The sequence below is a fragment of the Cervus elaphus genome, chromosome 7 (assembly GCF_910594005.1).
Source record: "Cervus elaphus chromosome 7, mCerEla1.1, whole genome shotgun sequence".
Lineage (NCBI taxonomy): Eukaryota > Metazoa > Chordata > Mammalia > Artiodactyla > Cervidae > Cervus > Cervus elaphus.
The window spans coordinates 36,481,464-36,506,625 of NC_057821.1; the positions used below are offsets into that span (position 1 = coordinate 36,481,464).

The window sequence follows — 25,162 nt, forward strand, 5'->3', positions numbered from 1 at the left end:
GTAACTAATTTGCATTCCAAAGATGTGAGGTGGATGAAAGTTTGTCACCCTTGTAATCTAAGTGTACAAGATTATCACAGGTACAGGCAATTAATAAGCAGATTGCCCTACACCCAGAGTCCTTGGGGACCCGTCACTAGCACTTAAGGTTTAGTTGAGATTTCATCTCAGTTACAAACAGAATTAGGCAGAGAAAACTTATACACCCTGTTCTCATATTCTCCATTTTCTTTTGAAATTGAGAACACACTTGAGTCACTTTGAAGTGATATTATTGACTTGCAAAACATTTTTTTTTCGCTCTACAATGTGAATGTGCATTTTTCAAATATCAAGCCTTTGATCTGACTTGCTCCACCAGAACACTCTATAGAGGCTGGAAACCATTTCTATATAAGGGTTTGCAATGCTGAAAGGAAGACTGCTCTAGCTTGGAAGAGGTTCGAAATATCCCATCTGAAAGCTCTTTTCAGGCCTCCTCAACCTAAACACTTTACTGAGAGGGGTCAAAGGTCACCAACTGCCAAAACAAAACCCAAATTACACAGTGCTCCCACAAGGAAGCTAAGCTAAGTGGAAACTCAGAGGTCACCAACTGGACTCCTTAATGCAGCAAGGGACAAACAGTAAAAATGCCCTTAAAAAGTAACAGATACATTCTCCTAAATCCTACTGATTTTTACAAGTTGTCCAGTAAGTTTAAAAGACTAGCTTCTTAGGTATCAATGTAGAAACTAAATTGAACTATTAAAGAAGGAGGAGGGAGTGGTAGCAGTAGTGGTGTGGTCAGTCCAAACTTTGAACTCTCAAAGCATCCAGCCTGCAAACTATGAAGCGACAGATGGTTTTATAAACCTGAAGGCCCGAAGGTCCATAAATCTTCCCTTAAAGTTTCCAATTTTGAACAACAAAAAAAAAGGTTGTTTTCTTTGTGGGATTGGGGAAAACTTTTGCCATTGGGTATATGACCACCCCAAACCCTAACAGCTTTTTAAGTTTTCTTGCTCTGCATGCAGGAGACAAGTGGGACAGAGGCCAAGAGAACAAGCTCAGAGCACAGCGTCACCTGGCAGGTGTCTTGCTGGGGAGAGAAGGCTGAGCTTCTATTTCTCAACCTTAACTGTCTCACTGTAGTCATCACAACTTAATGAAGTTCTAAGATTTTAAACATTCACGGACTGAATTTAGAGATTCCTCCTTCAATTGGAAAATTAACATATATTTCTGATTTCCAATTACAACTCCAAATCTCCAGTTTTTAAATCATATTCAGCAGTGGTCAGAAGGAGGAAATGATGGGGGAAAGACTTCCCTGATTTTGTTCTTTAGTCACTAATTTGTGCCTGATTCTTTTTGCAACCCCATGGACGGTCACCAACCAGGCTCCTCTGTCCATGGGGTTTCCCTGGCATGAACACTGGAGTCGCTGCCGTTTCCTGGTCCGGGGGATCTTCACCGCTCAGGAAACCGACCCGGGTCTCCTGTTGGCAGCTGGGTTCTTTACTGCTGAGCCAGCAGGGTACCTTTAATTTGTAACGGAGTCAACTTTATCCCTACAACTTTTAATGTGTGTGTTTGAGCTACCCATTTCCCACATCCTACCCGGAAGAACATGCAGGAAGAGTAGAGAAAATTGGAGGGAAAGAGGGGCAGACCAAAGAGCGATTGGTAGCCACAATGCAAACTGGCTCATTTCACTTGTCAAGGTCTGTGTACACACCTGTGTGCGGAGCATGTGTGTGCCAACTTTGTCAGGATGGGATTCAATCAGGTAAAAGTCTGCAAAAAATATGAGGCTTTGATTTTGCTACAAAAATTAGTGAATCAGAAAAGGGCAACTGTTCTTGGCAGACCCATCTATCTTACATAGTTTGGCTACTGAAATATGTAAGCATCCCATTATTTCATGTTCTTACATCCATTTCCTGCTCCATTCAACCCTTCATTACACATCATCTTAACTTCCTTTCTTCCTTCCCAGATTTCTTTCTTCCCTAAGTGCATAAAACCCTTGTCTCCTTGTTTATCAGAATGAGACTAAGACCAGCATGGATATACAAATTTCTTTGTAAATTAAGAAGTTTTCAAATAATTTCAATCATGATTATTTATTCATATGCCAAAATATACAAAAGATAGAGTGCAAAGGAAGACATGAGAAATGCTAAATGCTTAAGATGGCTTACCTTTAAAAAGTTATGTTCAAGATCATTTAATAATCACATTAAAGTATATTAGGAATTATTAGACTAAAGAGGTTTCAAATTCCACGGAAAATGGAAAAAAAACATGGAATGACTTCAAGCTTCAAGGTATATATAATAAGAAATTTCAACAATCTGGGTTGTTGAGTCCTGGGGTGGATGAATCATTAAAGAAGACTGTGGACTGACTTCCCAGGAATTGTTTAAGGAGCAGAATGGTCACCGTCTGATGTGGTTCACACTCTGTAACCAAGCAAAAGGAATGAGAGAAATCAGGTCACCCCAATCCTATTTTCCAGTTCCAAAATTTGATCAAAGCATTAATTTTTAAAAACTCATGCAAAGTCCCTATAACTTTAATACAAACACCCACATTTTAAAATGTAAAATTTCCTACAGAATGGAAAAGTAGTCGAAAATTCCAGCTATTATGGTAATAAATAATAAAAATATTTTTTTAAATAGAACATGCAGTATATAACACATGGACATTTTAACAGCAGCCGTTTCAGATGAGACTTCTGTTTATAAGACACCCCCAGAGGTTCAAAATCAGAGGTGGTGATAGCAACACAAGAGCAAGTTTCTCGGTTTTTGCGTGTAGCCCCGCAAAGGCTTCATTATCTGAAGTGTACAGAAAAAAAATATATTTCAGCGACATGAAAAATGTCAAAACTTTCAGTGACTGGTCATCATGAACATTGTCACAGGCCTTCCACACAAAAGTTAATGACATCCCTGTTAGAAGATCCTTCAGCTACCCTTTATGTATATCTGTATAAATATATTTATGTCTCTGTGTTTTATATTTATTTGAATATTTTTATTTTAAGAAAATGAAGGAGGAAAGTTAAAATTCTCTTCTGATTTAAAGGTTTTGTGTGTGATTTTCACTTTTTTCATTCACATTTTACTCTGAAAAGAAGAAAATTAGGGCAACAAGAGAAGTCTAAATTTTTTATCTTCAGTCACTGGAAAAATGGGAACCTGACTTTCCTTTCATGCCAGTCACTTATTATGTGTGGGGGGGTGTGTGTGTGTGTGATGGGCATATGTATGAAAGCATAAGACAGCCACAGCTGCTCAAGCAGCCTGAAAAATTTCATACACCACCGATCCAGTCGCGACAAGGGGAGTCCAGCTTGGAAAACAAAATTTCTCCTCAGTGCTACCGTAGCCTTTTGGATCTCCTTAAAAACACAAATAATACGGGAGGGGGCGGGGGTGGCTTTTATTTCACACAAGCTGTTTCAAGTGATAAGGGACTTTGTCACCTCTGGGGACTAAGCACCCAGTTATAACATTTGTATGGAAGCTGACTTGTTAAATTTGCCCTCAAAGATAAGGAACCTACCAAAGCACTAGAAAGAGGAGAAGCAGGGTCCAGTTAAAAGTGAGGCCAGAGGCTGAGGGGCTATTCATCCACTGATAACTAGTTAATTATTAATCCTTTTGCTTAAGTGGTATTTAAGCAATCGAAAAATCTCCATTTTGCCTTTCTCAGTAGATACTGCAAAGTTTTTTTTTTTTTTCCTATGTAGACATCAACATATATAAATCATATGTCATGAATAGGGACTAGCAAGCAGAATAAGAGTATTGTTTGAGACAGAATTGGCAAATAAAACTGTAAGATATTTAAAGTATATAACATGATCATTTGATATATGTATATATTATTTTTTAAATTTACTTTTAATTGGAGTATAATTTCTTTACAATGTGTTGGTTTCTGCTGTACAGCAATGTGAATCAGCCATAAGTATACATATATCCCCTCCCTCTTGAGTCCCCCCACCACACACCCCATCCCACTTCTCTAGGTGGTCACAGAGCACGGGGTGAGCTTCCTGTGTCATATAGCAACTTCACACTCAGTTCAGTTCAGTCGCTCAGTCGTGTCCAACTCCTTGCGACCCCATCAATCGCAGCACGCCAGGCCTCCCTGTCCATCACCAACTCCCAGAGATTACTCAAACTCATGTCCATCGAGTCGGTGATGCCATCCAGCCATCTCATCCTCTGTCGTCCCCTTCTCCTCCTGCCCCCAATCCCTCCCCGCATCAGGGTCTTTTCCAGTGAGTCAACTCTTTGCATGAGGTGGCCAAAGTATTGGAGTTTCAGCTAGCTATCTGTTAATATTTTACATATGGTAATGTACTGTGTTTCAATGCTAGTCTCCCAAGTCAACTTGCCCTCTTCTCCCCCCGTTGTATCCACAAAACTGTTCTCTGTGTCTCTCTTCCTGCCCTGAAAATAGGTTCACCAGTGCCATTTTTCTAGATTCCATATATATGCATTAATATACAATATTTGGTTTTCTCTTTTTGACTTACTTCACTCTGTATAACAGGCTGTACGTTAATCCACCTCAGCTCAAGTGACCCGAATTCGCTCCTTTTATGGTTAATTAAAATTCCCTTGTATAGATTTACCACAACTTCTTTATCCATTCCTCTCTCAGTGCACATCTAGATTGCTTCCACATCCTGACTATTGTAAACAGTGTTGCAATGAACTTTGGGGTACACATGTTTTTTTGAATTATGGTTTTCTCAGGGTATATGCCCAATAGTAGAATTTCTAGGTTATATGGGAGTTTTGTTAGGACTTCCCTGATGGTTCATTAGGTAAAGAATCTGCCTGCAATGCAGGAGACGGTTCAATCCCTGGGTCAGGAAGCTTCTCTGGAGGAGGAAATAGCAACCCAGTCAGGTACACTTGCCATTTCCACCTATCCCTCCGCCACAGTGCTGACCCTCATTTACGTATGTATTAGAAAAGAATTTACCTTTCTATTAACTTAAGTAACATAGTTATCTGACATGTTTACCTTTTATTTTTTGAAGAGAACACAGGTTAAGTTCCTCTCTCTTAGACAGCATCAATTATACAACACAATTTTATCAGTTGTAGTCATCATGCTATACATTAGATCCTCAGACATTATAATTTTCATATGTTAAAATGTATAACCTTTTACAAACCCCTGTTTTCCCCATCCTCCAGGCCTTGGCAATCACTTTCCTACTCTGTTTCTGAGTACCACATTTTTTTTTTTAGATTCCTCACAACTGATATCATACAGTATCTGTCTTTCTCTAACTTATTTCACTTAGCATAAGGCTCTCCAGTTTCATCCATGCTGCCACAAATGGAAGAATTTGTTTCTTTTTTAATGGCTAAATAAAATTCATATATATACATATATATATATTATATCACATTGTTTTAATCTCTTCATCTATTGACAGATACTTAGATTGTTCCTGTAACAGGTTGTTCCTAGGCTACTGTGAATATTGCTACAATGAACATGGGAGTACAGATTTCCCTTTGAGATAATTATTTCATTTCCTTTGAATATATATTCAGAAGTGAATATATATCCAGAAATGAATATACATCCAGAAGTGGGATTAATGGCCACATAACAGTTCTTTTTTAAATTTCATGAGAAACTTCCAGAAGGTATTCCATGGGAGTTGCACCAATATACATTCCTACCAATAGATCATAAGAGCTCCATTTTGTACACATCCTCAACAACACTTATTTCTTACTTTTTGGTAAAAGCCATTTAAACAGGAATTAGTTGGTGTATGTTGTACTTTTGATTTGCACTTCCCTGATAGTGATGTTGAGCATCTTGTCATATACTTCTTAGCCATCTGTATATCCTATTGGGGGAAACATTGTCTATTCTGTAAAAAATAGCATGCATCTTGTATACTGTATTTGAATATATAAAACTCAGTTACTTATCCATACACCAACAACAAATTATAGAAATAGAAACAATCCCATTTATAATTGCATCAAGAAAATAAAATACTTAGAAATAAGTTTAAGCAAGGTGTTGAAAGATCTATGTATGAAAACATTCAAGACACTCATGAAAGAAATTTTTTAAAAACACAAAAGGTAACATATTTCATATTTACTGACTGGAAGAATTAATATTGCTAATATATCCATACTACTCAAAGCTATCTACATATTCACTGCAGTCTCTTTCAAAATTCCAAGGCACTTTTCACAAAACAGAAAAAAAAATTCTACAACTTGTATAAAACTGTTGTTGTTGTTGTTGTTCAGTTGCCAGGTCATGTCTGACTCTTTGTGACTCCATAGACTGCAGCACCCCAGACTTCCCTGTTCCTTACCATCTCCTAGAATTTGCCCAAGTTCATGCCCATTGAATTGGTGATGCCATCCAACCATCTCATCCTCTGTCACTCTCTTCTTCTTCTGCCTTCAATCTTTCCCAGCATCAGGGTCTTTTCCAATGAGTCAGTTATTCACTTTAGGTGGCCAAAGTATCAGAGCTTCAGCTTCAGCATCAGTCCTTCCAAAGTGTATTCAGGGTTGATTTCCTTTAAGGTTGACTGGTTTGATCTCCTTGCTGTCCAAGGGACTCTCAAGAGTCTTCTATAGCACCACAGTTCGAAAACATCAATTCTTCAGTACTCTGTCTTCTTCATTGTCTGTCCAGCTCTTACATGCATACATGACTACTGGAAAGAGCATAGCCTTGACTATATAGACCTCTGTCGGCAAACTGATGTTTTTGCCTTTAACAAACTGTCTAGGTTTGTCATAGCTTTTCTGCCAAGAAGCAATCGTCTTCTAATTTCATGGCTGCAGTCACCATCCACAGTGGTTTTGGATCCCAAGAAGAGGAAATCTGTCACTGCTTCCACCTTTTCCCCTTCTATTTGCTATGTAAGTGATGAGACCAGATGCCATGACATTAGCTTTTTTGATATTGAGTTTTAAGCCGGCTTTTTCACTTTCCTCTTTTACCCTCACCAAGAGGCTCTCTAGTCCCTCTTCACTTTCTGTCATTAGAGTGGTATCATTCACATATCTGGGGTTGTTGATGTTTCTCCCAGCAATCTTGATTCCAGCTTTTAGGACTCATCCAGTCCAGCATTTCACATGACAATCTCTACATATAAGTTATATCAGCAGGGTGACAATATACAGCCTTGACGTACTCCTTCACCAATTCTGAACCATCTGACTTTATTGTTCCCTGTCCCCTTGTAACTGTTGCTCTTGGAACTGTGTACAGGTCTCTCAGAAGACAGGTAAGGTTGGTCTCGTATTCCCATCTCTAAGAATTTTCCACTTTGTTGTGATCCACACAGTTTGGTGAGGTCAATGAAGCAGATGTTTTCTCGAATTCCCTTGCTTTCTCTATGTTCCAGCAGATGTTGGCAGCAATTTGATCTCTGGTTCCTCTGCCTTTTCTAAACCCAGCTTGAACATCTGGAAGTTCTGGGTTCACATAATGCTGAAGCCTAGCCTGGAGGAATTGAGCATAACCTTAAAGCATGGGAGATGAGTGCAACTGTTCAGTGGCTTGAACATTCTTTAGTATTGCCCTTCTTGGGAACTGAGATGAGGATTGACCTCGTCCAATCCTCTGGCCACTGTTGGCTTTTTCAAATTTTCTGACATATTGAGTGGAGCACTTTAATAGCATCATCTTTTAGGATTTTAAATAGCTCTGCTAGAATTCTATCACCTCCACTAGCTTTATGGGCAGCAGGGCTTCCTAAGGCCCACTTGACTTCACAATCTAGAATGTCTAGCTCTGAGTGAGAAACTACACCATTGTGATTATCTGGGTCATTAAGATATTTTTTTGTACAGTTCTTCTGTGTACTTTCTCCATCTCTTCTTGGTCTATTCTGCTGTATTAAATCACAAAACACCAAAGAGTCAAAGTGATCTTGGGAAAGAAGAACAACGTTCAAGACTAGGGTTGCTGATTTTAAATTGTATTAGAAAGCTATAGTAATCAAAACAGAATGATTTGCTTCTGGCACGAAAACAGACACATAGATCAACAGAGCAGAACAGAGAAGCAAGAAAGGAACACATACCCATATATTGTCGGTTAGCTTATGAAAAAGGAACCAAGAATATGCAGTGGGGAAAGGACAAGCTTTCCAAACATGGCACTGGGAAAACTGGACAGTCCTATGAAAAAATGAAACCATGCCCCTGTCTTTTACCATATACAGAAATCAACTAAAAAGGGATTAAACATTTGAACATAAGACTTTAAGCAATTAAACCCCCTAGAAGAAGACATTGAGGTAATCTTCCTTCTTGACAACGGTCTTTGCAATGAGTTTTTGGGTTTCACACCAAAAGCAATGGCAACAATTGCAAAAATATACAAGCAGGACCACATCAAACTCCAAACAAAGGAACATCAACAAAATCAAATGGCAACCTATGGATTGTGAGGAAATATTTCCAAATCACATATCTGATAATGGCTTAATATTCAAATATTCATGATACTCATACAAATCAAGGGCAAATATAAACAAATAATCCAAATTTTTAATGGAGTATAAGAAAAGTAAGAGTTTTGATAAATCGGAAGATTAGACTGTAGATGAGAGACACAGCAAATTCTCCTTCCAGAACAACAACAGTCTGTGCCTTTTCATCTTTTTCATCTTGACTCACTTGTTTGACAATTACAGTTCACAGTGTACATTCTTTAATCAATAGCAAACACCCCACAGTGAGCTATAATATGTACTAATAGTCCCACTGGGGGAAAAAACCTAATATTTGCATACTTACTATTTAGGCATATAAAAAGGAAGGTAATTTTCAGAGTTTACCACTCTATTGTTTTCTATATTTCATTTCAAAATTGAACCACCTAGTAAGGAAAAATGAGTTAAGAGACTTTAATATACACATAGAAAATCATTTTTAAATGGGAGCATTAATGGATTATAATTTGGGGGTAATTTATTATTACTATTGTTACTGTATTCCTTTTGATTCTCTGCTGCATCAGGTTAATAATTTATTATAAATATTAATACCAGCATAGGGACATATACTACTAAAGTTACCGTGACTAAAGAAAGACATAGAATATATTAGCCAAGAAGTGAAAGTATGGGAAGTCAGCAATGGTATTAAAATAAAGGCGGGTATTGCCTTGAGACAAAGTAAGGTTCTCAAAGTTTCTCGAAACACCAAGAACAAGTCAGATGTGAGAAATTAGCTTAATTTGTAAGCCAGAAACTCTACCAGAAGAAATTTAAGTTCATAAAAATATTACAATGCTAAAACCCACAATTTAGACAGAGAATAGGGTAGGGTAGGGTATATAGACATTCAAAATTCTCCATTGCTTAGTGCATTAGGCACTCAAGGACCACCCTCACTGAAGTCTTCTCTATTGCTCAACCTACAGGTACCACCATGGAGAAAGAGATAGCTCTACTCCACAGGCAGTTGAACCCTACTTTTATGGCCTCGTGGCTTTCCTTAAGAAGCATTCGATGCAGCAGATTTCCTCCATCCCATCCCATCCGGCTGACTCCCCACGGTCAACAGGAGTCCTCACCCTGGGATCATTCTGCAGTCCCCATGGCTCCAGCTCCCAGCTTCCGTGGACACCAGTGGACTTACAACCCTGTCCGAGGTATGAAAGGCTGCAGCATGGCTTGTCTATGTGGTTCTCACTCCGTTCAGACGGTCACAGGTTAGTTAGTTCACTCCCCAACAGCGTCAAATGACTCCCCCACTCCAGTGGATGGCCATGGACACAGGGATCTCTCCACTGCACTTCAGCTCCCTCACCCCTAGGTGCAGGCTGGTCCCACTTGCTCTCCTCCTTCTTTCCCCTTCCTCCTTGTCCCTTCTTTCCTTTGTCCTACCGAGTTCTGGATCTGGATATTCCTTCTCAGTAGTCAGGGAGTCCTGCTGGTATTCTTCTGGTCTTCTGTGAGAACAGCTGCGTCTTTAGACGTTCTTGATCCATCGCTGGAGAGAGGTGTACCCCACTCCCATCTACCCCTCTGTCATCTTGTCCACCCCCATTTGTGCATGTATTAGAAATGAGTTTCCCTTCCTATTAAGTAAAATTGCCATCACCACACATGTTTAACTTTTGCTTTTTGAGGAGAACACAGGTAAGTCCCACTCTCTTCAGTTCAGTTCAGTCGCTCAGTCATGTCCAGCTCTTTGCGACCCCATGGACTGTGGCACGCCAGGCTTCCCTGTCCATCACTGATTCCTAGAGCTTACTCAAACTCATGCCCATCCAGTCGGTGAGGCCACTCGATGATGTCCACTCTCTTAGACAATTTCAAATATACAATACCATCTTATTAGTTACAGTAACCATGCTATAGATTAGATTCTCAGTTCAGTTGCTCAGTCATGTCCAACTCTTTGTGACCCCACGGACTGCAGCAAGACAGGCTTCCTGTCCATCACCAACTTCCAAAGCTTGTTCAAACTCATGATTAGATCTCATGGTTAGATCATGAGGCTCAAACATTAGATCCTCAGACCTTATTAATTTTTTATACATGAAAATGTGTAACCTTTAAGAATCTCTCATTTCCCCCACCCTCCAGGCTTTGGCAATCATTTTTCAACTGAGTTCCATTTTTTTTGAGATTCCTTATAATTGAGATCATATGGTATTTGTCTTTCTCTGACTTAGTTCACTTAGCGTAATGCCCTCCAGTTTCATCCATGTTGCCACAAATGGAAGGATTTCTTTCTTTTTCAAATGGCTAAATAATATTTACCTATATATGTCACATCACATTGTTTTAATCCATTCACTGGTTGACAGATACTCAGGTTGTTCCTATAACAAGGCTACTGTGAATAATGCTGCAATGAACATGGGAATACAGATATCTCTTTGAGACAAAGATTTCATTTCTTTTGAATATATATCCAGAAGTGGGATAATGGATCACATAACCGTTCTCTTTTAAATTTCTTGAGGAACCTCCACAGTATTTTTCCATGGGAGCTGCACCAATATACATCCCTACCAACAGTGCATAAGCACCCCTTTTTCTCCACATCCTCGGTAACATTTGTCATTTCTTACATTTTTGGTACTAGTCATTCAAACAGGTATAAGGTGATATCTCTTGTGCTTTTGATCTGCATTTCCTTGATTACTAGTGATGTTGAGCATGTTGTCATATGTCTCTTGATCATCTATAGGTCTTATTTGTGGAAAAATGTCTATTCATTAAAGATGTAGCATACATTTTCTTTACTATATTCCAATATATGAAACTCAGTTGCCTACCTATATATCATCAACGAACTATCAGAAAGTGGAATAAAGAAAACAATCCCATTTACTATTGCATCACAAAAAGGTAAAACACTTAGAAATAAACTTAAGCAAGGTGCTGAAAGATTTTATACATAACCTTTAAGACACTGATAAATTTTTAAAAAGATAAATATATGTAAAGTTAGGTTGTCTATTCAATGTGTTTCTTGTTTCTTGAAGAAGGATTTGTATTGCTATAAACTTCCCTCTTAGAACTGCTTTTGTTGCATCCTATAGGTTTTAGATCATCATGTTTTCATTGTACTTTGTTTCTAGGAATTCTATTTCCCTTAGTTCTTCAGTAATCTGTTGATTATTTAGAAATATGTTGTTTAATCTCCATGTGGTTGTGTTCTTTAAAGTTGTTTTTTCTCCTGTAATTGATATCTAGTCTCACAGTGTTGTGGTCAGAGAAAATGCTGATATAATTTCAATTTTCTTAAATCTACTGAGGTTTGATTTGTGACCCAAGATGAGGAAAATGTTCCATGTGCACTTGAGAAGAAAGTGTATTCTTCTGCATTTGGATGAAATAAATGTACTGAAGATATCAATTAGGTCCATTTGGTCTAGTATTTCCTTTTAGGCTTATGTTTCTTTATTAATTTTCTGTTTTGATGATCTGTTCATTGGTATAGGTGAGGTGTTAACTTTTCCTACTATTATTGTGTTACTGTCAATTTCCCCTTTTATGTCAGTTAGTGCTTGCCTTATATATTGAGGTGTCCCTATGTTGGGTACATAAATACAATTGCTATGTCTTTTTCTTGGACTGATCCGTTGATCATTTGGTAGTGTCCTTCTTTACCTCTTATAATAGTTTTCATTTTAAGGTCTATTTTGTCTGATATGAGAATTGCCAATCCAGCTTTCTTTTGATTTCCATTTGCATGTAATCTCTTTTTCCATCCTCTCACTTTCAGTCTGTACGTGTCTCTAGGACTGAAGTGGGTCTCTTGTAGACAGCATATATATGGGTCTTGTCTTTGTATCCATCCAGCCAGTCTGTGTCTTTTGGTAAAAATGGAAGATAATAGCAAATAAAACAACTGATAAAGGATTGTTTTCCAAAATATACAAGCAGCTCATACAACCCAATCATCAAAAGCAAAGGCAAGAGCTGCAAAAATAAACTAGTGGGACCACATCAAACTCAAAAGCTTCTGCACAGTAAAAGAAGCCATCAATAAAATCAAATGGCAACCTATGGAATGAAAAAAATATTTGCAAATCACATATTTGGTAAGGGCTTCATATCCATGTATATATAAGAGATCCATGTAACTCAGCAGGAAAATCAAATAACCCAAATTATTAAATGAGCAAAGGAAGAGTGAGTATTTTGAAAAATCTGAAGATTAGACTGTGTAGATGACAGACACTGTAAGTTTTTCCTTCCAGAACAAAAGCCTGTGTCTTTCTGGCATTCCTTTCTTTACTGCCAATCACCTGTTTGGTGATTGCAGTTCATAGTATACATCCTTTACTCAATAGCAATCACCCTATACTGAGCTATATGTGCTAAGAATAGCCCTACTAACTATAAAAGGCTAATAATTACATACTTCATCTTGAGGTATCTAAAATCCAAGGTGATTTTCAGAATTTTCCACTCCATTGTTTTCTACACTCTATGTCAAAATTGAAACATCTAGTAAGGAAAAATGAGTTACAGGACCTCAATAACACATGGATAGAAAGTCATTTAAAACTGGGAGCATTACTGGATTATAATTCAGGGGAATGTATTATTACTAATAGTACTGTAATTTTATTCCCTTTAAATCTCTGCTATACTAGGTTGATATTTATTTAAAATATTAATACCAACATAGAGACACATAGTACTCATGTTACAGATATTGAGAAAGACAAAGCTTATGAGGCAGGAAGTGAAATCACAGAAAATTAGCAATGGTATCAAAACAAGGGGCAGTATTGCCTAGAAAGAAAGCAGAGTTCTCTAATTTTTGGAGACAACACGAACAAGCCAGTTGGGAGCCAACCAGCTTAAGCTGTAGACCAGAAACTGCACCAGAAGGAAAATGAAGTTCATAAAAATATGCTGATGCTAAAAGCCACAATCCAGACAGTAAGAGAACAGGGAAGGGTATATGTAGATGCTGAAAACTACTCAGAGAGGTAGACATGGAAGCAAATATACTAATGAGCATCAGAAAAGTCAAAGCACAAAAGGGTCTGAAAAATAAATCATAAAGAGACTTGGTAGTCTGATCAAAAGAATAATAGAATCAAATTAGAAAACCAAAATATAAAGACTTGTGCACATGATAGAACCAGAGAATGCTCAGGAAAGAAAATTTCAGGCTTAGTGGGCCACGAACAGAAGCCTCCAGCATTGGGAACAAAAACCCTGGGCAGGACTCATGATTTTGCGCTTCTGGGAACAGCCTCGGTTTCAAAGTTTGGGCGCTATACCGCCTAAAAGTGAATGCAGACAAGGATTATAGCTTGCTATGACACTGAATCACAGACAATAGTGTGTGTTAGTTTATTTTTCTCATTCAACTATAAAGATAATGAATCACTAACCAATGATAATTGACACCATCAGTTTCCAGTCAGATCCTCTTTAGTCATACAATGGATATCTGAACCTGTTATATGATCCCAATAACATTTTTAATAATTAAATTTATTGATGTTTAATTGAAGGGTAATTGCCGGGAGAAATGTCAATAACCTCAGATATGCAGATGACACCACCCTTATGGCAGAAAGCGAAAAACTAAAGAGCCTCTTGATGAAAGTGAAAGAGGAGAGTGAAAAAGTTGGCTTAAAGCTCAACATTCAGAAAACTAAGATCATGGCATCTGGTCCCATCACTTCATGGCAAATAGATGGGGAAACAGTGGAAACAGTGGCTGACTTTATTTTTCTGGGCTCAAAAATCACTGCAGATGGTGGTTGCAGCCATTAAATTAAAAGACGCTTACCCCTTGGAAGGAAAGTTTTGACCAACCTAGACAGCATATTAAAAAGCAGAGACATTACTTTGCCAACAAAGGTCCATCTAGTCAAGGCTATGGTTTTTCCAGTGGTGATGTATGGATATGAGAGTTGGGCGGTGAAGAAAGCTGAGCGCCAAAGAATTGATGCTTTTGAACTGTGGTGTTGGAGAAGACTCTTGAGAGTCCCATGGACTGCAAGGAGATCCAACCAGTCCATCCTAAAGCAGATCAGTCCTGGGTGTTCATTGGAAGGACTGATATTGAAGTTGAAACTCCAATACTTTGGCCACCTGATGTGAAGAGCTGACTCATTTGAAAAATACCCTGATGCTGGGAAAGATTGAGGGCAGGAGGAGAAGGGGACAACAGAGGATGAGATGGTTGGATGACATCACCAACTCAATAGACGTGGGTTTGGGTGGACTCCGGGAGTTTGTGATGGACAGGGAGGCCTGGCGTGCTGCAGTTCATGGGGTCACAAAGAGTTGGACACAACTGAGCGACTGAACTGAACTGAAATTGCTTTACAATACTGTACTGCTTTTGGCCAAAGATCAACACGAATCAGCCACAGGTATACCTATGTCCCCTTGCTCTTGAAGCTCCTTCCCACCTTCCTTCCCATCCCACCCCTCGAAGTTGTTACAGAAAAATATGGAAGGCTTCACAAATTTGTGTGTCATCCTTGGGCAGGGGCCATGCTAACCTTCTCTGTATTATTTCAGTTTTTTAATATATATGCTACCAAAGCGAACAAATAACATTTCAACAGAAAAAAAAATCATATAGTTAGTCATCTACCAATAAATGATCGATTACATTAGGAATTAGGGTATTCTGCTATATTTACTGCCTCTTATAAAATCGAGTTTTGATAAGGTCCAAAGTTCCATGTAGGAATTAAGCATATATTTATGCATAACACATGTATACATGCACAGAAATATATGCACACAAATATGTCTATGTTATATAAGCTATTACTCTCCTTGCCTGTCACAATAAGTTCTCTAGTTGATGAGAGAGATAGTCCCAATTTTCTCCAACTTATATGTCTTCTTTTTGAGAACCACTTCTTTTATTTTCATCACCTAATTTTATTTTTTTTTCATTTATTTTTATTAGTTTTAGGCTAATTATTTTACAATATTGTAGTGGTTGTTGCCATACATTGCCATGAATCAGCCATGGATTTACATGTGTTCCCCAACTTGAACCCCCCCTCCCACCACCCTCCCCATTCCATCCCTCTGGGTCACCCCAGTGCACCGGCCCCGAGCACTTGTCTCATGCATCCAACCTGGACTGGTGATCTGTTTCACACTTGATAATATACATGTTTCAATGCTGTTCTCTCAGATCATCCCACCCTTGCCTTCTCCCACAGAGTCCAAAAGTCTGTTCTATACAACTGTGTCTCTTTTTCTGTCTCACATATAGGGTTATCATTACCATCTTTCTGAATTCCATATATATGCGTTAGTATACTGTAATGTTCTTTATCTTTCTGGCTTACTTAACTCTGTATAATGGGCTCCAGTTTCATCCATCTCATTAGAACTGATTCAAATGTATTCTTTTTAATGGCTGAGTAATATTCTTTTGTGTATACGTACCACAGCTTCTTTCTTATCCATTCGTCTGCTGATGGGCATCTAGGTTGCTTCCATGTCCTGGCTATTATAAACAGTGCTGCGATGAACATTGGGGTGCACGTGTCTCTTTCAGTTCTGGTTTCCTCGGTGTGTATGCCCAGGAGTGGGATTGCTGGCTCATATGGTGGTTCTATTTCCATTTTTTTAAGGAATCTCCACACTGTTCTCCATAGTGGCTGTACTAGTTTGCATTCCCACCAACAGTGTAAGAGGGTTCCCTTTTCTCCACACCCTCTCCAGCATTTATTGCTTGTAGACTTTTGGATAGCAGCCATTCTGACTGGCATGTAATGGTACCTCATTGTGGTTTTGATTTGCATTTCTCTGATAATGAGTGATGTTGAGCATCTTTTCATGTGTTTGTTAGCCATCTGTATGTCTTCTTCGGAGAAATGTCTGTTTAGATCTTTGGCCCATTTTTTGATTGGGTCATTTATTTTTCTGGAATTGAGCTGCAGGAGTTGCTTGTATATTTTTGAGATTAATCCTTTGTCTGTTTCTTTGTTTGCTATTATTTTCTCCCATTCTGAAGGCTGTCTTTTCACCTTGTTTATAGTTTCCTTTGTTGTGCAAAAGCTTTTAAGTTTAATTAGGTCCCATTTGTTTATTTTTGCTTTTATTTCCAATATTCTGGGAGGTGGGTGATAGAGGATCCTGCTGTGATTTATGTCGGAGAGTGTTTTGCCTATGTTCTCCTCTAGCAGTTCTCTAGTTTCTGGTCTTACATTTAGATCTTTAATCCATTTTAAGTTTATTTTTGTGTATGGTGTTAGAAAGTGTTCTAGTTTCATTCTTTTACAAGTGGTTGACCAGCTTTCCCAGCACCACTTGTTAAAGAGGTTGTCTTTTTTCCATTGTATATTCTTGCCTCCTTTGTCGAAGATAAGGTGTCCATAGGTACGTGGATTTATCTCTGGGGTTTCTATTTTGTTCCATTGATCTATATTTCTGTCTTTGTTCCAGTACCATACTGTCTTGATGACTGTGGCTTTGTAGTAGAGCCTGAAGTCAGGCAAGTTGATTCCTCCAGTTCCATTCTTCTTTCTCAAGATTGCTTTGGCTATTCGAGGTTTTTTGTATTTCCATACAAATTGTGAAATCATCACCTAACTTTAAATAACCATTTTATTCTTAGGTACCATGCGCCCTTTAAACTAAGAGCAGAGAAATCCTAGTAAATGCTGATATCTTATCCTTCATTAAATTACCACTCTTCCAGTAAACTGGAAAAAGAATCATGTTCAGATCTCATTCAGGAGGATAAAATCTGTATTTTATCAGTTCTCTTGTCCAAACTCAATTCTTGCTCACCTCAGTCTTAAATTCTGCTTACTTACAAAGGACGGACAGGAAAAGAAATATTAAAATCACTCTTGCAAGAGTCTATGATTTTATGCTTCTGTTGGCCAAAGGTAGGGCCAGGAATAATTTCTGAAATATTACAATACATCATGGAAGCCTGAAGGTCTAGTTCTACTGTCAAAGAGGAGATATTTGGAGATGGTTCAAAAACTGAGCCCCATGGTTGTCATGATGTGCTCCCAACCAGACAGATGGATTTTCTCCCTGAAACGTCACAGTCAGGAAAGACCAGGCCGTGTCCGCAGAGCCAGTGATGGGGGCCTGGGTGCTGAGAGGTAAGATTCTTGGATGACCATCTGGAGATTTACCTGCCATTGTCTCGAAGAAACAAACATAATGAGAAAATTAAAGATGCATAAAAGTAGAAGAGCTGTCAAGGTGCCTAGAAGCAAGGCTAGCCAAGAGAACCAGGCCCCCACACTGATAACTGTCAAAGAATTTAACAGTGAGTGTTTTATAGATAGAGCAGAACAAGTGGATAAAACAAGTGTTCTATGGTCACTGCTGTTTTGCAGTCAAAGACAAAATATTTTTCACTTTAAGCTGAGTCATCACAGCTCCTGATGTGGTCCTGGTTACACACATGCAGACCGAGAGCCCACAGGCATGTGTGATGTGACATCAGGAAGTGAGCAGATGACTGCATTGGTGCCCAGTCACCTCCATCTGCTAATGATGGGACCTGGGGAAAATTACTTGCCCTCTCCAAGTCATTGCATCTTCATTAACATAACTTGATGAACACAGTGAAGATGAACGCTATCTCACAGGGTTACTGTGAAACACAACTTTTAAGATGTTTTAAAGCTTTGGGGAAAGTATCAAAGACATGCATGGGGTTACGAAGGTGAGTTAGCAGATCCAAGGTACAGTACCTTTTTCTCTTAGTATTCTCTCTGTACTCAATAGTAGCGATCAGTCAGTCATGTATTTACTCTTACCCCAGCGTGATGGTAAACCACAGTTCAACTGTATACTTCTTGTCATTTCAGTGTCTAAAACACAAGCATTAGTCAATGTAGAGTGAAAAAATTACAAACTCCTAGAGGGCCTCGCTGCTGAGAGTCTGCAGAGTCCCAATATTAAACTGTCTTAAAAGAATGGCCTAAACACTCTGGCTCAGAATTAAGTTCCAAATGTTTGCAGAGCACAGAAGTACTTCTGGGAGCAATACAAAAGTGCAGGGAGTAACCTACTTCTCCAACTATCTGTCTGTGCAAATGTCACCATCCATCTAAATTCACACAGAAGGCGCTCCTTCTTCCCCACCCCAGCTACTACAGCACCAACTCCTGCTCAGAGCAACAGGGAAAGAGAAGGCTTCCCTCCACAGGATGGATTTGATAACTGCAGGTGACTAGATCATCACTGAATGGCTCATATTTTTATTTAAGCAGGGTCTCACCTACTCCTGCTGCTGGTCATGTCAAATCTGCTCTTGTGCCAAGGCAACTTCTGCACATCCCTCTGTCCTTGCGGGAATGACCTCTGCCTGAACTCCGTTAAAGACCTGTTTACCCATGCCACCAACCTGTCCCACGACATCTATAACCTCTCCTCGAAAATGTTCAATGAGTTTTTAAGTACTGTGGTGGTGGTGGTTTAGTTGCTAAGTCGTGTCTGACTCTTGCAACGCCATGGACTGTAGCCTGCCCAACTCCCAGAAGGAACCTTTGCAGAAGTGACTGGAATATACTATCCTTTAGACAAGAAGGCTACATCAGCCAAACTTCAAATAACACACTCTATAGGTAAAAGAAGCCATCAGCTCATAAGATGTGGAAATCGAAGAAAGGATCAGTTTTGTGAAATCTCAAAGACTCCTAAGGAGTGCAATAACTTTTTCAATTTCCTTTCATTCATTTTCTTTCTTAAATTTCCAAAATAAATGATTTTCTATTTGTCAGCTAGGAATGCCATGAAATAATACAATAGACTCACTGGAATAAACAACAGAAATTAGGATTTGCAGGGAATAGGTTTAGAGCTACAATAGAAGGAGGGTTTATAACTGGAAACAATTATTCTCTTTTTGATGAAGATATTTGAAAATTGTATGTTAATTCTTTTAGGTCAATCAAGAAGCACACAGTAGAGCAGACAACTAATAAAAAAAATGGTGCTAAAGGTTTCTATTACATTCATGTCATTCTTTTTCAGTTCAGCTCAGTCGTTCATTCGTGTCCAACTCTTTGTGACCCCATGAACTGCAGCACGCCAGGCCTCCCTGTCCATCACCAACTCCTGGAGTTTATCCAAACTCATGTCCATAGAGTCAGTGATACCATCCAACCATCTCATCCTCTGTTGTCCCGTTCTCCTCCTGCCCTCAATCTTTCCAAGCATCAGGGTCTTTTCAAATGAGTCAGCTCTTCGCATGAGGTGGCCAAAGTACTGGCATTTTGGCTTCAACATCAGTCCTTCCAATGAACACCCAGGACTGATCTCCTTTAGGATGGACTGGTTGGATCTCCTTGCAGTCCATGGGATTCTCAAGAGTCTTCTCCAATACCACAGTTCAAAGCATCAATTCTTCGGTACTCAGCTTTCTTTATAGACCAACTCTCACATCCATACATGACTACTGGAAAAACCATAGCCTTGACTAGACGACCTTTGTTGGCAAAGTAATGTCTCTGCTTTTTAATATGCTATCTAGGCTGGTCATAACTTTCCTTCCAAGGAGTAAGCGTCTTTTAATTTCATGGCTGCTTTACTCACTAGTTTTTCTTTCATCCTCCATTTATGACTCCATGTTTTTTCCAATTCTTCCAAGTAATATTTTTAAATGTTCATAACTTTCACTAAAGATTAGTTTTTCTCTGTCAATGTGTCATCTAGATTTTTCTACTCTTACTATTCTCAGTCCATTGTTTAGTATTTCCTATAACCTTATGCCATGTTTTTCTGACGTACCATTTTGTCACCATAAACAACACTGTATTCTGCACCTGGGATGAGCACTAAGCTTTTTGGTGTGCGGATTCAGAGATAAGTCAAAGTCATAACTCTATAATTCCTTATAAGGGAATATATTGGCTCCAACCCACAGTAAACAAGAGATTAAATGGTTAAATATAGGTGCGTGCATGCATTCTAAGTCACTTCAGTTGTGTCCAATTCTTTGCAACCCTACTGACTGTAGCCCAACCAGCCCCTCTGTCCATAGGATTCACCAGGCAAGAGTACTTGAGTATACTTCTGTACCCTCTTGCAAGGGATGCTCCACACCTAGGGATCAAACCTGAGTCTTCTTATATCTCCTGCATTGGCAGGAATGTTCTTTACTACTACTGTCATGTGGGAAGCACCAAATATTGGTACATATGTAGTATAGTTGGTTCAAATACTAAATTTAAAAAAAGATAATAATAAAACAGAGGAGGGAAAAGGTTGAACTTAGAAAAGTTAGATGAAAAATCATTTTTTATAGAGACAATGTAGAGAAAAAGTAGGAAGAGAATGACTCAGATTTTGTGACCCTCCCCATTAAAAAAAATTACACATCTATCAAACATGTTATCATTCTGGTAATGGGCTCATTTACTAAATGCCCAAAAACCGTAACTAACTGCCTGATCACTTTCAGGATAAACAGTATGCCCAGGGAAGAAAATACTATATCACCACCACCAACAGCTGCCATACCACTTTCCTCCATGCCCCTGAGGAAAAAGAACAAGTCCAACACATGCACATGAGTCTTTCACCCAGGTTTTCCACCAGATCAAATGAGACAGTATATTGGTGTTACCAAGAATCAGATTATTAGAGGTAATGGTAACTGTACATGCAGAGAAAGGTGGAGGAGCCGTAAGCAATTGAAGAGAAGTTATATTATGCAGTTGATGAAGCATGAGTGAAATCAAGGGATGACTAAAGATCTGTAGTAGCAAAAAAAAAAAAATAACAGATCTATAAATTGTCCATGCAGACAACTTTAGCTCAACCAATGCATTAGACACAGGATTGCAGCTATTATACTGTATGAATACATGAAATGAATGGAACTTCCATGTGTAAAATATAAGATTGCAAAATTCATGAATATGTAAGAAACACACCCCAGTTTTGCGTACTCCCTGTTACTAGTGACTCCTACTTGGGCGTCCTATTCTGCACCACTCGAGCCAGCGCGTCTGCCTCTCAAGGCTCTCCTGATTCTGCTTCCACCTCCTTCATTCATCATTCTCAATGACTCCTCTGTCACCTTTTATTCTTAATTTGTAAGTCTCCCCCACAATGGCCTATATAACATTGCTTTGCTTCTCATGGCCGCAACAATTGCCTGTGTTCTGAGGACAACACAGTTTACATATCAAGCCTCAATCATTTATAGCAGCTCCAAATTTTCACCATTATAATCTCTCCTTTTTGATTTCCTGTATTATCCTTCATCCTAACATTATTTAAAATATTTTCACATGCATCCCCCCCTTAAAATACTACCTTCTCTCTCTACAGCTTTCTCAATGATACCAGCAATCTTTTCCTCTGTTAAGCTCATTAATAATGAGGATGATCAAGTAAAGGAAAAGGTCAAAGAGGAGGAGGAGGAGGGATTTTTCAATAAGCTTAAATTTAAAGTTTATTGAGAGTTACTACATGGCCATACATTTTGCTAAGCACGTTATGTGCATTACTATATTTACTCCTATTCAGTTCTCTGTTCTTTACCACTAAAACAGTTCATGGCTGTAAAGAAATCAAGCATATTAATTAGAGGTCTTCAGCCCCCAGGATTTTCATGCTCAATTTTGCTAGTAGTAGTGAACTAGGGGGAGAAACCCTCCATTGTGAATCCCACCGATGCTGTTACTAAAGACAACGCTGTGCCATTTTCTGCCCGGACACATGTCAACAAGACAGACTCTTCTGATACCAGCATGGGGGCTGGTGTTGGGATCAACTGAGGAAAGAAAGCCTGTTTAGGAATGTCATGTCTTCTTCATTGTCTCTTTGTTGTAATATCATAAAACAAATTACCAATCGAAAATCAATACGAATGACTCATCTGACTCATTAATATGAAAGAATCACTGGGTGACAATGACGTGGGTACACGTAGAATGCCTCTTTCCTGGGTCAGGTACTGCAGGTACATACTGACTTGTCATAAAATACTTAGATTTCTCTCACGCAAATATGCAAACATAAAAGAATTCACTAAGTGGGTGGTAGAATTTCAGAGAAAAAAAGAAAATTCTTCATGTTATAAATTAGAACTCATCAGAAGAATTAGTTACTAAAATAACCTAGATTTTAAATAATTCAGCGAAGTGTGAACTAATAGCTTATGCTTTATACTTCGGCAACTTTTACTACCTTCAAAAATCTCTGCATACACATAGGAATAACCAAGAGTTCTTTAGGTCAGCTGCTCTGAGCAAAGGTCGCATGTTACCAAAAGCACTGAATTATGATTATTTTAATGAGACTGTTTCTTATGGTTGCTTAGAACAAAGGCCTTATTAGGCCTTATTAGGTGGATACTCATGTTACTGTACTCCTGGGGTAAACCTCAGGTCAAGGAGCTGCGGAGTATGAAAGAAGTCTCACATGCTATCCTATCAAGCGCCAAAGAGAATGTGAAAAAAGTACAAGAACTTCAAGCACTCATAGACAGGCCGTTCAGCCAGGTGAGCATCCTGCAGAGGGCTTTCTTGCTTTGCTCATGAATGAAAGAGGTGACCTCTGTAATGTGGAAGGAGTTTTGAAATATCTCATTTTGTAAGAAAAATTTTCATGACTTCTATATTCTAGACTGCTACTACATAAAGCAGGAGCCTAGTCATTCATAGTGACAGATTCTACTGTAAATGAATCAGAATTTCACTGCAACTTTTGACATGTGCAGCCTTCCCTGCATTGCACACAATTCCACCAAAAGCTTGCCTCTTCCTGGGTACAAGTGGTTGAAATATTTTCAAGAGTAAGAGAACTAGAGAAAAGAATTTCCAAGATCAGCATTTTCTTCAAAGTATCCCAGGACATCTGCTATTGAAGTTCCACGTGTCTTCTTTCTCTGTTCTTCTCAAATCAAAGGATGAGAGTGGGAAGGAAGAAAAGAGAAAGTTAAAGCTAAATTTGAGTTATGTTTCTACTTTTTAGATTCCTAATAGGTTTCTTATAGGCTGGCTCCAAAATCCATATCTAGAGAGTTTTATATTCATGTGTCTTCCCCAAATCTTAATTTGATAATTAGAAGGAACAAAGATAAGCAAATACTAATAAAACACATAAGAAGTCATTATCTTTTGGGTATTCAGGTTATTCTTACAGTCAAAAGGAAGATGGCCTAAGCTAACACTGTCTGGTAAGGACGCCCATCCCTGTAGATGGGCAATGAAGATATGCGTCATTCTTCATTTTATAACCTGCTCCAGTGCCTGCACAGAGATTCATGTAAAACTGACATTTACACCAAACTCCTGGTGTGCCAACTCCTCTACGACAAGTGCTAAATCCACATCCATCCCATCCAGCTCTGAGATGGCTGTAATGATCTATCCCATAGCAAGCTTCTTTGAAATATACAGCTTTTTAATGCATGCTTTGTGAAATGGGTCTCCTCTTAGAAAAATAAACACAGACTCTCTAGAGATGTCAAAATCTAAGAAGGCAATTTGTCAACATTTCTTATCTTCATTTAATAGAAAAATCAAAAGAAAATCCACTCCTACAATTGAGAGAATGAAGCTCCTATTAAAATTAGTCACAAATAGCAGAAGCTGGCGTTACAAAGAAGACCATTAAGAGATTACAGAATCACAGCCAACTATTCTGAGTCAAGTTATTAGAATCAAAGAATTAGACAATTGTTCATCATTCTGGTCATGCTACCAAGAAGACTGAATTCTCAGGATTCTTTATGAAAGCCAGCTACGAACTGTCAGCCAACTATCACAGTGTTACACCAGACAATATAAGTGCTTCATACCTTTGTACAAATAGCATGAGGTTTACTGAACTGTCTAAAGATTGTTAGGATGCTGTCTTAGTCTTTCTGGGTTACTATAACAAAATATCACAGACTTAAAAAAATGGAAATGGATTTCCACAGCATGGTCATGGAGGGTCCTTTCTGGTCTCACACTTCTTATTGTATTCTCACAAGCGGGAAGGGCTCGGGAGCTCTGTGTGTCTCTTATATATAGAAGCACTCATCTCATTGAGGAGGCTCCATCCTTATAACCATCACCTCACAAAGGCCCCACCTCTGGATACCATAACCATGGGAATCAGGATTTCATCATATGAAATTTCTGGGGGACACAGAGGTTGAGACCATAGCAGATAGAAACGTGAACTGGCTCCATCCTCCTCCAGTAGCTGTCTTCACCCACACCCCACTGCATCCTCATTTTCTGCATCACCTTGCAACCATTCCATACATTCTGTCACTCTGGGTTTCACAAGGCCAGGTCGGTCAAGTGTCAACTCCATCTCATATTCAGCCTATTCAGTGTTTCCCTCTCCCCTGCTGAGGCCCAGGGGACCTACCAGGAAGCATCGATGTGTCCATTTCTGCAAGGTTCCTTCTCTCTCCCTCTCTGGATCTTTATTCATCAGGCCATGTTGGAATAGGGTAGATGGTAATGAGATGGGAAAGTTCTGACATCACTGACTTACATGGTGCTGTTGCAGCCCCTTGGTGGTCAAGAGGGACTGACCTGGAATTCCCCCTGACTGACAGATGTCTCTCTTATGGGGCACCCTTGTGATTTTCCAGCACATTCACAAGTTGGAGGTATCTGACTTCATACTTTCGTTTTTAATCAGGGGGAATGTTCTGGCCCCCACAGCTCACCACCTGCAGTATTCTCCACA

The 25,162-nt window shown here is 38.9% G+C and overlaps 1 protein-coding gene and 1 non-coding gene across 3 annotated transcripts in view; both read right to left on the reverse strand.

Moving 5' to 3' along the window:
- LOC122697542 overlaps positions 1 to 25,162 on the reverse strand; it is a 650,597-nt gene that overhangs the window by 135,340 nt on the left and 490,095 nt on the right. The window contains exon 7 of one of the 2 annotated variants that reach the window (XR_006342085.1): positions 2,179 to 2,447. The exons of the other annotated variant lie outside the window; for it this stretch is intronic. The gene's annotated coding sequence lies outside the window, so the exon portion shown is untranslated. Of the gene's footprint in view, positions 1 to 2,178; positions 2,448 to 25,162 lie in introns of those variants that run through there. 2 annotated transcript variants of the gene reach the window in all.
- Positions 14,964 to 15,074, reverse strand: LOC122697863. The gene has a single exon (XR_006342196.1). It is a non-coding gene; the product is annotated as a U6 spliceosomal RNA (small nuclear RNA).